The 18,410-nt window shown below is 39.2% G+C and overlaps 1 protein-coding gene across 1 annotated transcript in view; it reads left to right on the top strand.

Annotated features, from left to right (window-relative positions):
* The window catches only part of PARD3B (par-3 family cell polarity regulator beta), a 406,080-nt gene that overhangs the window by 87,953 nt on the left and 299,717 nt on the right, over positions 1-18,410 (top strand). The gene's annotated exons all lie outside the window — the stretch shown is intronic.

Genomic DNA, 18,410 nt, shown 5'->3' with positions numbered 1-18,410 from the left:
GCTTACGAAGCTTGCTGAAACTACTGAGATGGTTGGAAACCCTGTCAAGGCTGCCTTTCAGTAACATATACTTACATCATGAAAATGAAATGAAAGTTGAAACAATGCGTTTGGTGCTCTTGGATACAGAAACTTTCAAAAAGGGTTAGGTGCATAATCACATCAGCGGTTGCTGCCTCTTTTGCTCACTTTTAATGCAGCTGCTAATGGATTTGTTCTTTTTTTTTTTTTTTTTCCAAAACATCAGTTAATGTGAGAATTAATATCTGATAATGGGGACCAAGAAATCTTTGACTGTTAATGGTATTATGCGTGCTCTCTCTACCCCTTCATATTTGCATTCTAATAGGATTGGAATATTTTAATGGCATAAAAAAAACTTCAGTAAAGAGATTGAGTGTGGGTAAACCCTCAGTGATGCACTTTTGGATGAGAAATTTGGGTCGCCAATTGATTTCACTGTCAGCATAACAACTGTGTTGATTGCAGAAGGGAAAATATGTTTTAGTAGTTAGTGGGGTGGTGTCCTGAGATCCTGTTTCCTCCTAACCAGAGAGTGAGCTGACTGAAGTCTAAGTGATTCTAAAGTAAACAAAAAATTTATTTAAAGTAATTGGATTTGAATTAAATATATTTCTACATTTATTTGAAAGAATCATTGATTTTCAGTGATTGATCGCAACTAAAATGTTGATGTGCAATTAAATGTCTTTACATTAAATTTAACACTTTTTATGAAGAGGAAAATGCATTATATGCATATTTATGCAATGATACTTAGCATACATTTATTCAGAGTCTTAATTTTTACATTTAGCTTAGGAAATGCTGAGTGACAGTTCTTATTTAGTAGAATATTAATTTCTTCTTCATGGCTTGTGTCAACCTAGTTTTAGTAATTGAAGTTCAATTAAAGCTGCAGAGAACTAGAATGAATTTTAGTTAAGAAAAAATGGGAAATATTCTAGATGTGTATTGGGAAGAGTTTTGCATTTCAAGCTGATACATTGAACAGAAGCAGTTTGCAGATGATGCGTGATAGGCTATGCAGCTGTTAGAGTAGATGGGACCAGGAGGGCTCTTTCAGGGTCTCGGAGCTAACAGTGCTCAGCTCTCACATTTAGTTTTTATTCAGAGGCTGGAAGAAAGCAAGACTAGTAAGCTTCCCTGCTTTTCAGTTCTCAGCAGATTTTTCATTTTGAATAAACTTATTGTTGAATTGAATTGCTTAGATAAACTGAAATAAGAATACACTCTTTGCCAAGAAGTGGCAGCTACGGCTGTCAGGATCTCATCATTTTCTCTCTTCGGGAAGCTCTAGCTCCATGTGGTTAGCTCGAGGCTTTCCCCTCTTCAATAATTCGAGTTTCCTTAAAATGTTTCACAAGAACATGCTACTTGTGATCAATCACGTGGAGGGTAGGAATTGGCTGTGGAATCCAGCTACTTTTTTTAGTCTAATTTACATTACCGTACAGATCACACAGCAGCCCACCTCTCTCCATGCTGCTAAGTCGTGGTTGAACAGTAGATCAGAAATGATTAGTATAAATGATTATAATCCTGGTGGAGTGGGGTGACGTCTCCAAAGACTAGGAGCTCTGCTGGGTCAACAGAAGCTGTAGTGTTTCTTGATAGAGTCTGAAAGCAGGGAAGGAGAGAAGTAGCTAGCAGGCTACCAGAAGCCTTCTAGTAATTATTGCCGTGACTTTGGACTGGAGCCCAGGGAAGAGGATGGAGCTGCCTTTCTTGCCTCTTCCCTGTACTAAAGCCCTGGAGGTCAAGAGGCCAAGGACTAATTAGTTTTTAGTAGACTACTGACATAGGGGAAGGATCAGCAGACTGGAAGCACAGCTCTGCAAACTTCATTTTGTTTAAAAACTGTATATTTTTCCCAGGTAACCTAAACAACATGTATAGGAGAAGGCAAAGAGCAAAAATAGATTTTTTTGCCACAAACTTGGCCAGAACTGCTGTTTAGAGTGTGTACCCCTTGTCACATAATTTATAATGTCATTGTGTTGACTTGTGTTAGCCTAACTTATTTAAAATTAATTCTCCATTCAAATGCAACTGTGAGGAAAAAAAATAGCCTTTTATCCACGCACAATGATCAATTACTTCTGTTTTGATATCACGTGCAATAGATATTTGGCAGATTCTCCTCTGCCTCTTAATATCTCTGAAGAGTAGGTGAACTTCTGTTATTTTTCTGTTCCTCAGCTTTTCTGAAATCCCTGAATCTCTGTGCAGGGAATACCTGGATGGTGCGCTGATCTTTAGGGGAGGCTGATGGAAATGCCGTTCTGGTGTGGTGTCAGGCCATGGATCTCCCAGTAAGAGTGACTGAACTAAGCCTGGCCTTTGGGCGCCCGTCTGCAGCCTCAGACTGTGTGGTGCCGTGATTTAACTTTTAGATGAAAGTTAAAACTGTGAGAGAAGGGAGAAGGGAGTGGCATTTTTTGCCTCTTAATCATCTCTCTCTTCAACTTATGTCGAAGTGGACAGTGGGCATCCTTGGGTTTGCCAGCTGTGGCTCCCATTTGTTGCTGCAAAGTGTGTGTCGTGTGTTCTTTTGTTTTTGTGTGGTGGTGTTTTGGTTTTTTTAAAGTAGATTAGGCACCCAGATCTTTAAATCAGGAGTGAAGCTATTTTGGGTCTTCCTGAACACCAGTGTCAAGTTCTGTGGTATGTGTGCCTGCTGAATTACTAGTAGAGAGCTATTTAACTTACACTGGATAGGAACCCCTGAGACTTGATTTCAGCTAAGTGAGAAGAAACACTCTTGGTTTCTTGGAAAGAAAATCATTTGACTTGGAGGATAAGGATTCAAGGCAGTGTGAATATATTTGTTACCTTGTCTGGAATTTTTCTTTGTGGATTTTTTTTTTTTCCTTGGGTTTTGTAAAGCCTAGGAAGCCTCAAAGAGTGTGCTGTTATGGAAGTGTGGCTTACCCGGAGGGAACTGAATACTTGGTGTGGTGTAGCCACAAAAGAATGGAAAGCTGTATGCTTGGAGCAACTGATTCAGAGGAGCAAGAATGTCACTGTCATACTGTCATAATAGTTTTTGGTTTGGGTTGTTTTGTGGTGTGGTGTGTTTGGGTTTTTTATTTTTGGTGGGTTTTCTTTTTTTACTGGAAGAAAAATTTGTTAAAAAAAGTCTTCCATAAAAGTAGACAAAGAACTGAATCAATGTTGCTAGCATTTTCTACCGACTTGAACATTGATATTTTTCAGACTGTTAGAATAATGTCAGGTAACGAGATGATGTGGCAGTGAGGAAGGCAATCGTGATTCTACTGTGAATCCATTTGAGTGCTAGTGGTAAAGCTGGGAAAACACAAATTCCCTTTTACAGGGTCCAGTGAGACCTCAGCGCAGACAGGTCAAGGAATAGCTGTGTTCGTTTTGCTGGAGGAGGCTAAAATACTTGGCTAGTTGTATAGCTTCAATTTTGATGACTCTGCATGATATTCAAGATATTTGAAGATTCATGACAACTGAAACATTTGGTGAGAATTTTCTATTAGCTGAAAGTATTTTAATCCTCTCCCATCACATTGTTTATTGAGTAGGTTAGCTTACTTTTGAAAGTGGAGCCTGGTATATCATTCACTTTGAGGGTTTTTTTATTAAAAATGCTTTGCTTTATGAATAGGTCCCTTTATCATTTCTAATGAGGAGTGGAAAACGGATGAACAAGCTTCTCTGAAAAATCACATTTGAAATTTCTGTGTAATGATCTGAATGGTCTGAAGTCATTTATTGCCAAGACATATCACTGTTTTGCAGAATATTCAAGCTACAGTAATCAAAATTAAACTATGCCCTAAGCATGAAGATTTTTTTTTCCAAAAAAAAAAAAAAAGAAAGCTTCAGATCACATTAAAACAATATTTCAGAGTAATAGGAATCTGTTAATTGAATTCAACTTCTTGTTTAAATATATTCTTTGGTGTTTTTTATTATCTAATAAAAAGTTTGAGTTTAATTAGTGTAGGTAAGAAACCATGCTCAGTATTTTGCATTATATTCTGTACAACAGAAAAGTTTCTTTAATGCTTTTCTTACAGAAGATAGTCTCCTTAAGAAATGATAAGATAATTTTAATAATTGTTCAGAGATCAGACTTGCAGTCCACATCTTTATAGCTAAATGTTACAAAACTCTACACCAAGTAAATGCTCAACACTATACTTAATAGGGCATTGAAATTCAGCCTTGGAAGTGAGGATCCTGTCAAAATCCATCTAACAAGCAATTATAATATCACTTAGGGAGAATGTACTTTGGTTTTATTTTTTGGATCCTATATTGTTGTAGAAGGACGAGAACATTGCTAGTGTTGTAATTTTTTGAATGGTTGTTATTTTTTCTGTGTATTCAGTTTTAATTGGATGTGTTCATATTTGAATAACAAGTACCAATGCGTGGGTGGTAGAGGGGGTACATATGTGAGGTCTTGTTTGCTTGCAAACACGTTTGTGTCCAAGGGATGCATAACATACATGTATACATACATAGCTGCTACTAACTTTGAAAATACCATTTTCTCAGTTGTATTCTGAATTCTACCTCAGTTAGAAAACCTTAAAATAATATGCTTAATTTTACTGTGGATCTTGAACATGATGTCAGCATTTATTTACTAAGAAATTAAGAAACTTAACTATGAAATTATGCTGTGGGCAGCTAATGCTAGGGTAAAAAATGACTGAAATTTATAACATGTAGATCATTCTTTTAAGGAGTATAATGAGCAAGGCAGCAGTAGGATGTCTGTTATGAACTGATTGCTGAAATGAGTAATTGTCACTGAAGGGGTTTTTGTTATTGCCAGAGCTGTGACTATCTCTGGAAATTTTACTTTTAGTTTCATTGTTTTCACAGTGATGGTGCATTAAGATGTCAAGTCAAAATATTTTTTTCTAGTCCTTCTGTTCTGGTAGTTCATTTGGGAACATACATTTCTGGAACTGCCGTGTTTGGAACCTCCACACTTCTTTTAAAGTTTCTGAATGTTTCACGATTTTGTGTGTTACTGATCTTCTGAGAGAGCATAACTTTGTAGGTTTCTTCTTTAGTTGTTGTAGACTGCTTATTCTGGTTTGCCTTTAAAAAAAAAAAAAAAGAAAACACAGTTCTATGAGTGACAATGATTGACTTTGTAGTCTTCTATTAATGAGTATGATAAAACAAGCCATGTGAATTAGCCAATTACTAAATACATTCTGAGGATTTTGGTGGCATGCCTGTTACACTTCTGTTAAACTTCTGTCCTCTCCCCTCTTCTGTTCTTCTCTGTCTCAAATTTTGTGCATAAAAGGATTGTGACATTTAGGAGTTTTCTTTAGGGACATGGTTGCTGGAGGTCAAGGTCAGCTGACTTCTGCTGAAGCATGTAGGGTCATGACATCTGAAAATGAGGTCACTGCGTAAAAGGAAAAAGGTGTTAATTTTCTATTTTTCCAAAGGGGTACATGTGCATTATTATAATGCACAAGAAGCCCCCTAAGACTACTGTTTATTGACAGAATTAATAACAAACTAGTAGAGACTGATAGCATTAGTTTATCATTAGGGGCAGACCTTTCCTTATCAAGGTGACAACCAGTTTTGTAAGCTTACTTTTGCCTCTCTAGAGCCTGACATATAAACTGTCAGAGACAGGGCAAATAATGCAGTCTCACTAAGCTAGGCATCAGTAAGAATAGGACTCTTGGCAGTTGTAAATACTGAAATGCTTTTCTGCACAAGCAGAAACGCAGTGTGAGAATTGTATGACGTGTGGCAACATCCCAAGATTTATCAAGCCTGTCTGTACTAATGAAACTTGTTGTGTGTGTTATGCTGTACAGATGGTTTTACACTTTCTGATGGGTTTTACAATTCAAGTATTTTTTGTGCTGCTTTTTTTATTTTACTTCCGAAGTTCCATTCCCCCATCCCATAATGTCCTCTAAAAAGATCAAAGCCATTTAAAACCAAATAAACAGCTAATTCATATTTTGTCTTTGAGTAATTCTGGCCAAAGCAAAAACGTGCTTTTGCATATGATGCGTACTGTCAAATCAGTGAGAGAGGGGGAAAAAAAAAGGGTGATTTGGTAGAAGTTGATGTGGGTTTTTCTTAGCTTTAGAGCTAAGAAGGCTAAATGCACATTCAGGTCGTTAGCAGGAGTGTAGCCATCAAGTCAAGGGAAGAGATTCCACCCCTCTGTTTGGTACTTGTGAGGCCACAGCTCCACTATTGTGTCCAGTTTTGGTCTCCTTTGTGCATGAAAGACAACTTGATAATGAAAATCTTGGAGCAAGCTCAGCACAGGGTCACCAACATGATCAGGGATTGAGCACATGACGTGGGGGGAGAGGGTGAGTGAACTTCATAGAATAAGGGGGGATCTTACTGCTGTCTATGACTATTTAACGGGAGGGTGTAGAGAAGACTACACCCTACCTTCTTGAAAGTATGCAGTGAGAAGACAAGAGGTAATGGACATTAAGTGGTCAGGTCATGAGGAAGCCTTCAATATACGAGAAACTTTTTTTTTTGTGCCGTGAGGGTGGTGAAGCACTGGAACAGGTACCCAGAGACTTGTGAAATCTTTGTCCTTGGACATGTGCAAAACTGGGTTGGGCTCTGAGAAACCTGACCCAACTTTAAAGTTTGAGCTAAGTGCCAGCATAGGCCTGCATAGAGTGAAGGACTGGACCAGTGACTGCCAGAGGTCCGTTCCAACCTAAATTGTTCTGTGGGGTGTACTTGTTGCACGAGAATCTGGAAACGATATGAAAGTTTAAGTACATAGTTACAAATGCAAAATGCTTTTTTAACATCATAAATGATTGCCTAGAGTATGAATATGAAGAGCCATGCAAATTTTGAAGAATTTCAATTATACTCTCTGATCTTACTGAAATGGTATAATGTCTCTTCACCACAGTTTCCTTTGGTTTAAATTTCTGAGGATTTTCACATCTATATAATCTGAAGGTTAACAAGCTACCTTGGAGGACTCTGCTTCCTTAAATTTTGTATTCATTACATGCAGTTGAGACACTAGAAGAGAAAAGAGAGAACAAGTAAAAATTGTTGGTACTGCAAGTACATCTGGCAGTATACTGAAGGCCAATGCTTTTGTCAACCATTTGTAGCTAAGGAGGGTTACAAGCAGAGCAGTTAAGAGAAATGGTGATGGGCTCCCTGAAATTCCCTTTCCACCCTATGAGCTCCTATATCCAGACCAGATGTGACTGGAATGGAGGAAGCAAGCAGGGAGCAGCCTCTCTCTTGCTTCCCTATCAACTTCTGCCCATTTTAAACAAAGCTGTGCAATGTTTCAGCCACCATAAAATGGCATCATGAGGATCAAAGGCAGTTAATGGGGATCTGGGAGGGTCCACAAATATGCGTTTGGATAGGCTGAAAAGTATGCACAGGGTAGGACTGGAGTGGAAAGGAAACTACTGGAAAGGAGGAGAAAGGGTACTGTGGGTGCTAGCAAGTGTGAATCCACGTACCTAGTTCCACCTTGCACGTTATTCTGTCCTGGATGGATTGATGCTTGTTTGTTCCCAATTTGGGTTCCTTAGAAACCCTGCTAAAAAGCCCCAGCAATGAAGAAGCTTGTGAGTCCAAGAGCTGCTCAGTTTCTTCTTGCAGGTTTGTCTGTAACCGTAAGCGAACGCTCAGCAGCAGTCCACTTAAACATTTCTTTGTGCCTTAAATCAGGACTGCCCAACAGGCTGGATTTTTACAACCCATCAGCTTTTCCAGGACTTGAAAAGCATCTGGAAGGGGGTAAGAAGTTAGGGAGATGAGGTCGATGCAGTTTGCTGGAGAGGTCTGGTGAATACTTCTGACAGGCAAGGTGCCTGCTAAAGTAAGAGTGGTCTGCAGGAACGCCTTGTGCTGCAGTAGGAATCGGGAGCAGTTTGAGCTCTCCTTATCTGGCTTTCCACCCCTCTGCCTCGCTTCTCCACGTGTGCCTTGGGGTATCCAGGGTTACTGTGGGTTCTCTGTTCAACAGAGATGCTCGTTCTATCAAGAAGTGGGTTTGGCAGTGTTACTGGCTTGTTTTTGCTGTGAGTTACATAGGAGGCTTGCCAATGGAATTGGACTAAGCTGTTAATTTAGCATTAAAGTAGTATTTTAAGGTAAGATAATTCATATTATGGAATTTCTATAAGTTGTATTATGAAAGCAAACATTTATTGATGCTTACCCACAATATAGTAACTAAGATGTTACTTTCATTTCTAAGGATAAACTGTCTTATTTCAGATAGCATGGCACACTACATTTTTCCTTTTCAGTGACTGATTACAATAAGTGCATTTGACAAGCACGGTTCTAGTAAGTAATGCAGTCTTTGATATTATTATCTGCGTTCTTTTAGTGCCATTTTAAATGGACTCTCTAAAATTAGCTCATGTTCTGTAAAGTCCATGTAGGTGAAAGTACTGAGTTTCAAGGTAAACAGAAAGGAAATTGATAATCAGTCTTGCGTTTTACAGTGCTCGTTCCATTTGTTTTTTCACTTGGACAGAGGAAGAATAAAAACAAAGGGCATTTGTTATCTGGCAAAACTCAGAAGCTATTTCACATGAAAACATAATGAGTGTGACAGGCTACAAATAGCATTGAACATGAATCTTTTACAGAAGAAAGGAGGAATGTCCTTTGGTATATTTACTTCAATCAACCCTAATAAGGCTTGTTTTATGTGTTTTATGCATCCGCCATCATAATTATAAATCCTTGACATTTTAGCACTAGCATTTATATCTGCCAGGGAAGCTACCCACAGTCAACCCTCAAGGAATGTCTGTATTGTTACTATGGATCTCCATAACAGCTCTCAAGTAGTTACTAAGTGGCTTAAAAAATTACATCTCAGTCATGCTTGAAGGGCTCATCAAACTTTGCCACAAATATCAATGTTAAGTACCCAATCAGCTGCATTGTTTGAAGTACCGTCACGTGTACTCACGAAGGAATAGGTTGGTCAGGAGGAAGAAGTATATAAGGTCTCATCAATCAGGTAGATTTTTTTTTTTTTTTTGCCATGACCTTTCAAAAAAAAAAAACAACAAAAAAAAAAACCAAGCCCAAAACCTGCCAGTTCAGCTACAAGGAAATAACAGGAAGATCAGGGTATCTTTTGAGTTGATCACACACACAAAAACAACAGCTAGACTTTCTGGAGGAAGAAAAAAATAAAAAAAGAAATGTTTTTCTCAGGCATGATTTCTTTATACAGTTTTGTGGTTTGTTTGTGTTTTTTTGTTTGTTTTTTTTTTTTTTTTTACCTTGGTAGAATAGTTGAGGACCTTCCCAAAATAGCAATTAAGAAAAAACCAAAACCCGCACCAAAAGCCACAAGGGAAATCGTAGCAGGCAGTTAAGAAACACTTAGAGATCTGGAAACTCAGGTTCATAAATTTAGCTAGTTACCCAAATTCAGTGACAAGACTGAGAGCTAAAAGCAAGACTTGCAGTAACAGAGCGGTCCAGAAGTTTTGATCTCCCACAAATAACGGAGAGTTCAAACCCCTTCCCATGGCTGTGATGTCAGTAACCACAAACCTAGTAAAATCAAGTAAGCACAGTCAGCGTAGATCTTCAGCAAACAAAATCCCCCTTGGGTAACACACAGCACAGGCACAGCAGGAGGGCTGGAGAAGGAGCTCCAGAGGGTCAAAATGTAGTCCTTTCTTTTCTTACAGCTGTCTCTAATTAATTCTCTTTTAGATGTAGTAAGTGATGGGCGAGAAGGGGAACTTCAAATTTCTTGGGAAGTAGATCTGATTAAAATGGGAAGACAGGAAGCAATCAGTATCACACTGTTTGGACAAACTTTTACAACTTAGTGATGATTTGAAACTTCTAAATAATTTTCTTCACAAATTAAGTGAAGTATCACCTCTTGCCATGATGCCCATTTATGGTGAAATACAAACATTTGAAGCCTATGGCAGTATTGAGGACCTCCAGTCGCCCTGTGCATTTAAACCGAAATAAACGGTGCAGGGCTCTACCGGTCCTGGCCTCAGATATTCCACCCTCGATTCTTCATTTTTGTCCTCTGCTCTGCCCCTTGGGTTGTGCTAAAACAACTGTACCGTCACTTGGGTATGGATCCCTCCCTGTCACCAGCACACTCCTTTCCCTTCCCCCAGAAAGAGCTGTGACTTGGGCTGGGTCTGCGCTCTCTTTTTTAGGCATGCTGCTTTTCTTCCTATTTCGTGTTTTCCTTGTATCCTTGAAAAGTTTTGAGAGCAGAGGCTACCCGTGTTTGCACTGTGTGCAGTAGGATTCTGTTCTTGGCTACTTTCAGACAGTACCAAAAGAAATCTGAATAATAAGGGGAGGAAAAGTGTCAGGTGGTCTCTGTGAAGATACTTTGGTGTATGTAGTTTTTGGCATGTAGGTAAACAAGATGAGCTAATCGCCATTGCTTTCATGTAATGTATCTGTAATTTGTTTTCATATGTAGGTGTGAAGGAAGGCTGCCATATGGTGTGTATATTGGTATTTTTCCTTGACAGCCTTTATTTTAAGTTAAAGGAATTCCAAGGCAAACTATTATGCAAGAATACCATTTCACATACTTATCAGTATATGCCAGAAGAATACCTTGAAAGAACATTGAAGAAAGTCTGTAGAGCTCCAGGAAAGTTTTAAATTGAAAAATTAAATAACACTTTCATCCATTTTTGAGGTACCCTAATTACCTTGGTTCTGTCTATGTTGCACTGTTACCAGTCTTTCATCTTTTAACCATTTGAACAGGAGTCTTTGGTAAGTAACATATAAAATCTGATTTTACATTAATGAGTTTGTGGAGTTCTGAGAAAAATTCCACGGTGGCTTTATCAAGTTTTTTTTGTTTAACATATGGTATACTTTACTCTTGGTCGTCTTGCCTCAATATAAAGTGTTCTTGTCCCCTTGTGGGCATAAGTTAAAAGCATAACCTGTGCTGGTAGAAGAGTTTCTGTTGGGAAGATGAACTCCTTGAGGGAACTACAGAAATGTCGTTCCTGCTGTTGTGTTCAGATTTCACTTCTGTGCACAGCACTCCAGTGTGCTGTCACGGGAGCGGGGGCACAACCACTGGTCCATCTTTGTTAAAGGGGATGGATACGTCACTGCTGCAAGATTACCGACTGTGGTAGTCTAAGGAGATGTTAACTTAATGATGTGTTGACAGAAATTTGCTTTGTGTGGTTCACAGAGCTGAAGCAGCTGGAGGATGGAGAGTTGCTTTTCATACTGGTTTAGTTTCCTGAACTGGCTCACCGTGGATCTAGCAAGTTGTAGCACTTGCGTGAAGGAGCAGTAGAAACTAGCGTCTGGGGAAAGAGGAAAGTCAGGCCATAGCAGCCTCAAAGTAGATGTCAGATTTTGAACTTAAGATGGCCTGATGCAAACTGCTGGCTGAAGAGGTAACTTTGCCTTTATCTTGTGCTGGTGCTTGAGTGTCTGAGACGGCTGGAGTAAAGAGCTGACCTGGCCAAACATATAACCTTGCTGAAAGAGAAGAGGGGAGGGGAGGGGAGTGGAGCGGAGCGGAGGGCGGGAAGAGGAAAAGATCCCTTTTCCCTTTCTGCATTGGTCATATGTAGGCTGCTTTCACCTGCAGCCTTTCTCCATCTGTGTCTGGTTGTTTGCAGGTGCAGGCACCTCTGGGGAGAATTGAAGTTGTTTTGATCTTTTAAATTTTGGGTTTTAATTTTATTTTGAACTTTGTTGTATTCTGTGTCAGTGTGTTACATATGTGAAACACTGTGTATTTTTCTACCTCTTTGTTATGTATGTACCGGGATAAATACAAGATTAAATCCTACAGATCCCAAATCGAAGGATCAGAGAGCGAGGTAATGCGATAGTGTAGTGAACTTCGTTTTCTGCTGTAGCTTGAGCTTCTCCTTATGTCACAAAGCTTGATGAAATAGTCACCGAGCTATTCATTCACTCCTCCTGACAGCTCTTTGTTGAGATGTGAGTGCTTTGTGTGAAGTCTTTATTAGTTGATCCAAAAGAGGGAGATTTTTTTTTTTTTTTTTTTTTTCTTGCTGCATCATTGTGTAAGTAACTAATAATCACTCCCACAGACCACACTGGCTGACAGAAGTACAGGTGTGGTTAAAACAACCACAGGCTTTTCTCTTAAATGAGCATTTGAATGAAGTCATGGACAGGGACCATCTGAATGGGAAACAAACATGTCTTGAAGAAACTGACAATTTTACTACCTTTTGTTGTCCATAGTGAGAGAAGAATATAAATAGTCTTGAATGTGAAAAAATTAAGAGGAAAAATTCCCATCCAACGTGAATGAAAAATTCAATACAAGTGGAGCATTTAATTCCTTTCTGTGCTTTTGAATATATCATTCCAGATGTTGAAAATTGCATCTTTTCAGTCACGTACTGATGCTAGCCTATGACTGAGAACTTCTCTTAGTGATTTTATCCTGACAGTAATTGAAAGCTGATTAATTTAATTGCAAGCAAGCTTTTATTTTGCTGTATCTTCCTTAGTACCTTGTGTACATGTCTGGTGTTTGGGGTCAAAAAGGAAATAGTGGTGTCTATTTTCTAATTCAGTCTAGAAAAGCTAGTAAAACATACAGGTTTTAACCTTATTAACAGTAATCTAGTTGTCAAAAGTGTAGTTTGAAGAGAGAAATAATTATGAAACCTTTTATTTAAAATGGTGTATAGGGCAATGGAAAGTCAGCTGAGAAATAATTATGAAACCTTTTATTTAAAATGGTGTATAGGGCAATGAAAAGTCAGCTGTTTCTGGCTGAACAGACAAGCGCCTTAAAGCAAGATCTGTAAAGTTCTGCTATTTGTTCAAAGGTGGGGGTGTTTTTCTTTGAAATTCTGAAGCCCCACGAAATTGGTTATATTTAATTGAGCTTAATTAGCAAGCACTGAAACAAAACTGTTGCCATTTTAATTTGGAAGGACTTTAATTTAATTGCAAGCAAGCTTTTATTTTGCTGTATCTTCCTTAGTACCTTGTGTACATGTCTGGTGTTTGGGGTCAAAAAGGAAATAGTGGTGTCTATTTTCTAATTCAGTCTAGAAAAGCTAGTAAAACATACAGGTTTTAACCTTATTAACAGTAATCTAGTTGTCAAAAGTGTAGTTTGAAGAGAGAAATAATTATGAAACCTTTTATTTAAAATGGTGTATAGGGCAATGAAAAGTCAGCTGTTTCTGGCTGAACAGACAAGCGCCTTAAAGCAAGATCTGTAAAGTTCTGCTATTTGTTCAAAGGTGGGGGTGTTTTTCTTTGAAATTCTGAAGCCCCACGAAATTGGTTATATTTAATTGAGCTTAATTAGCAAGCACTGAAACAAAACTGTTGCCATTTTAATTTTGGAAGGACTTTTTTTTTTTTTTTTTACTGTTTCTGGTGTGTATGGTGTATATCCCAGTCCACAGTGAAGCGTGGCTGCAATGTACGGGTATGAGTTGTGCGCTCAAACAGGGTTCTGCACCTGCAGCTTGGGCTTACGGAGTGGAGCGCAACTAGTTTTGGAAGGACTGAGAGCCCCTGGAAAATGTAACATTTCACATGGGAACAGGAATATGGGAACAGTTTGCCTTGTGGGGATTTTTAAATGCAACATTGCACCAGTTTTCTGTACCTTAGTGGCCAGTGGTTCCCTGGGGTAAAACGTGCTGCTGCTTTGCACTCAGTCCCTTTCACTTGGTGACATCATTGTCCGCTGTTGGTGTTTACCCACCTTTTTGTATATGAGGGTTGATATTAATCGAATGTGTGTGTTGCTCTGTGTATTTGGGAACGTAGCCACTTAATTTTTACATAATTTTGCTTTAATTTTCTGCAAACGTTGCAATTGAATTATGAGTAAAACATTGAAGAGCTGTACCACAGGACACCATACAAAGTCACAATTTGCCTACATTGCCTTGCAGTGAATTTTCCACTTACGATCAACAAAAATGCTAATAAAATAGCACTGTTCATTATTGCTGCCATATGTTGTGACTACATCAATATAAGTAGGGAGGAGTTTAGTAATCAAAAATGACAGATAAGTGCTAAGTTTTGATAATTTATTGATTGTCTAGGTAACTGGTAGGCTGTTAATAGAAATTACAACAATACTGGGGTTAGAACCATTTTACTTATATAGAAATACATAGACAATCTTTCATAGTAAATATTCATGTTCTTTAACCTTTGAAAAAACAGAAATGCTTAAGTACAGCAAGTATATAAAACTGCAACAAAGTACTAGCATAACTTCTACAGTTTACGAATATAGAGAGTAATATTTTGATGTGTTTTAAAAAAAATAATCAGCTGACCTACTGAAATCTCAAGATATATAAATATTGATATGGTAAATAAAAAATTAGCATTGCAATCAGTGTTATTTTCATGATATGTTTGTGGGGGATTTCTTAATGTGTCCTGAAGTTCTTTTCCATCAGAAGAGATTTACAGTCTGTTCCAATTAAAGAATTTTCCATACTGGAAATGAGAAGTCAATTACTACAATTATTTCTGAATAGTTAATTTACATAATCTTAATTGTATTCATTCCCTCTGAAAAGCTGAAGCTGATATTTATAATGCATTGATTGATTAGCAGTGTATTTATAATGTTAGAATTGCTACCGATAAGGTGCTCCTGCAACTGCAGTCCTGAGGAGTTCTCTCCTGAATAAACATTTTAGAAGACAAATGGCTGTTTATTTTGTTGGTGAGGAAAGGCATTGCATCTCTGCTACCTCCATATGCAGTGCTGGAAGTATCTCCTTTCCACACTCTAAAAAATGGGAGTTTAACTCTAGATCATGTTACTTAATTAATGGTGTGTTCGGTACTATAAAGAAATACATTTTCCTTGTTTTTTTTAATCTGTCAAAATAGTGCCTAGGTGTAGACTAGGGAACTGTGGGCTTTTCACTGAAGTTGCTGGAGGAATGACAGCCGTAAGAAACTTCTCCACTTTCAGACAAGTGTGAGGCCTATGTGGTTTAGCTCTGAGAAATCTTTTTCCAGCCATTTGCTGGGCTGTACCACAGGTGTTTGCCTGCTGTCGGCTTGCACCTGTGCCATGGCTGCTTCAGCTTGGAGTATGGAAAAGGGAGTGCTGGCATGGATAAGCTGGGAATTGGGAATGGGGGTAGTGGCAGAGGGCCTCGGTGGAGCAATGACACAACAAAGCTGCTGTTACAGTCAAAACTTTATTTTAACCTGGACCCTCTGCAGATTGCGTTCTCCTACAAAACTAACACCCAAAACCCTCTGCACGTTGGGTTGTTCAATAATGTGCTAGACCCTCTGCAGATTGGCTCATTTGAACGCATCAACCATACCTTGAGCTCGAGGTGCATATATAGAGCTCCCTCAGCCAACGGCGAAGGTGCCCTCACCCTGCAGATGGCAGCCCTGCAGCAGCAGCGCCGACCACATCCCCGCTGGGCCTTCATAGATTAGTTTGGGTTGGAAAGGGCATTTAAAAGTCATCTGGTCTAAACCCCTCGAGTGAGCAGGGACATCTTCAACTAAATCAGGTTGTTTGGAGCCCCATCCAACCTGACCTCGAACGTTTCCAGGGATGGGGCATCTACCACCTCTCTGGGCAACCTGTGCAAGTGTTTCACCACCCTCACTGTAAAAAAAGTCTTCCTAATATCGAGTCTAAATCTACCCTCTTTTAGCTTAAAACCGTTACCCCTTGTCCTATTGCAACAGGCCCTGCTAAAAATTTGTCCCCATCTTTCTTGTAAGCCCCCTTTAAGTACTGAAAGGCCACAATAAGGTCTTTCCACAGCCTTGTCTTCTTCAGGCTTAACAACCCCAACTCTCTCAGCCTGTCCTCATAGGAGAGGTGCTCCAGCCCTCTGATCATCTTTGTGGCCCTCCTCTGGACCTGCTCCAACAGGTCCATATCCTTCTTATGCTGAGGAATCCAAAGCTGGATGCAGCAATCCAGGTGGGGTCTCACCAGAGCAGAGTAGAGGGACAGAATTACCTCCCTCGGCCTGCCAGCCATGCTGCTTTTGATGCAGCCTAGGATACAGTTGGCCTTCTGGGCTGCAAGCCAGGTCATGTTGAGTTTCTTATCCACCAACACCCCTAAGTCCTTCTTCTCAGGGCTGCTCTCAATCCATTTTCCACCCACCCTATATTTGTGCTTGGGATTGCCCTGACCCAGGTGTGGGACCTTGCACTTGGCCTTGTTGAACTTGATGAGGTTTGCACAGGCCCACTTCTCAAGCCTGTCCAGGTCCCTCCGGGTGGCATCCCTTCCCTCCAGCATGTCAACTGCTCCGCACAGCTTTGTGTCGTCTGCAAACTTGCTGAGGGTGCACTCAATCCCACTGTCCATGTTGCTGACAAAGATGAAGAGCACCAGTCCCAATACCGTAATATATGTGAGCATGCAAGAGCTCTGGTCTCTGCTGGTGACCAGTGGAAAACACTTGAAGAAAGCATATAGAAATAAGGTGTTTATAGCATCAGCGTTCTCCTGGCTTACTGTTTAGGTTTTTACTATTCCATGTTTTGGGGGCTTTTGAGTCTGAGGTAGTGCTTGCAGTTGCCATTTAACAGTTCTTGCTGTTTTTTTCCATCAGTTTGTCTAGTTTTTTTGAGCCAATCCCTATTTTTGGTCTCCACAACATCCTGGGGCAGTAAGTGTAGAGTATTACAATGTAATATAGCATTTAGTGTGCTAGGGTGTGAAACCGTGGGGAAACTCAGCTTAGTTCAGCTGAGGAATTCACTTCTTTATTCTTATCAAATCACAGCTGAGCTCCGTTTACTCTATTCTACATTGCAAATGCTCAAGTGAATGTCGTATCCTGCTATTATATAAAGTGCTTTCAGTGTCACGGTCCTACACAATCTCAAATTTCCTCTTCATTAGTAACTGCCTCTTTCTCAAAAATTAAGTTTCCACAGCAAAAGTGAGATTGAGAAAGCAGACCTTTTGGTGGGCAATGGTTATGGAACTTCTTGAATCATGCTGGGCTTCCATAATAACATGAACACGAATAGTCATTTTAGAAACAAACAAAAGACACCATAGGGTTGGTTTTTTTCTTGATGCTGCAGAAAATTGCAGTGGTCTGTTGATGTCTGGCTCTAAGGCAGCCTTTTTGGTTGTATGTGGTTGGGGGGCATAGCGATGAACAGTGGCTTGGTGATGAATGCAGTGTGAACACCTGGGTAGTTTCCCTGCAATGTAGGAATAAGGTACAAAGAGAATTGTCTTCATTACTGGAATTAATATTTCCTATACACTTTGGACAAATAAAAACCAAATTCTATGTTGTAAGAGCATTTGTGTAGCCATGGAAAGCAAACAGGCTCGATATTGGAAAGGAGAGCAAGTTTTCTACCTAATTATTTAAGGGTTTTTGTCTGTCTCTGAAATATGCATTGGTAAATATGAGCTGACACATTTCTAGCAACCAAATTATAAATGAGTGGAAGACCTGAAAATGTCAGTTTCTTCCTTAGAAGCACTTCAGGATTTTTCTTTTCATTTTTCTTTTCTTTTCCGTCTCATACATTCGTTTCTTCCCTTAGGCAAATGAGTTCCTTTAAATGTTTGTCTCTTTGTTTCAGTATACTGCTTATCATAGGATATAATTTTTGACATGTCTTGGAAGCATCAGAGGAGATTTGATGTACTAATATTTTCATATAGAGAGTGTGTATGCATACCTTAAAATAACACGGAGAGAGAGAGAAAGTAGTAAATCAAATCAATTTTTCTGTTTATGTCTTGATATTGCCTAAGCAGTTGTGTGTGTTGTGGTCTTTTTCAGGAATAGTTAAGAAAAACTTTAGGATAATCCTAAGGAGTTGAGAAAAAGTGAAATAAGTGAACACCTTAAGACGAAGATATCTTGTACAATGCTTATTAGATGAAGTGTTTATCATTGCATGACATGAGATCTATGCTACATCAGGTAGTGGGGCAGGAAAAGTGCTTCAAACTGCTGCTGTTACTTCTTTGCGTCTTGGGGTGTCAAGTGTCCCATTGGTTGAGAACAGCAAGTCTTCTAATTTGTTTAGATTGAATTAATTATTTTTTGATTGTTTTCCCAGAACTGTAACACTGTTAACTGTTTTCCTGGAACTGTAACAGAATTTACATCCAGGCACACGTATCTGAGTCACTTGTTGATAAAGCTATATACATATTATCTGATCACTTTGTATTAGTAGGCACCAAAAGGAACATCCTTGTGAAAGGCCAGGTTAGCTGAGGCAAAAAATGTTTTTTTCTGGTGTTTTCCTTTATCGTCTTCATGTCAACATCAATGTGAGTTTGGTCAGCAGACTTTGCAGTCTGTTATTACTTAATCTTGACCTTCCTGTGTGCCTGAAATTGT

The sequence above is a fragment of the Charadrius vociferus genome, unplaced genomic scaffold (genome assembly GCF_000708025.1).
Source record: "Charadrius vociferus isolate BGI_N301 unplaced genomic scaffold, ASM70802v2 scaffold147, whole genome shotgun sequence".
Taxonomy (NCBI): domain Eukaryota; kingdom Metazoa; phylum Chordata; class Aves; order Charadriiformes; family Charadriidae; genus Charadrius; species Charadrius vociferus.
This window is presented reverse-complemented; position numbering and strand designations above follow the sequence as displayed.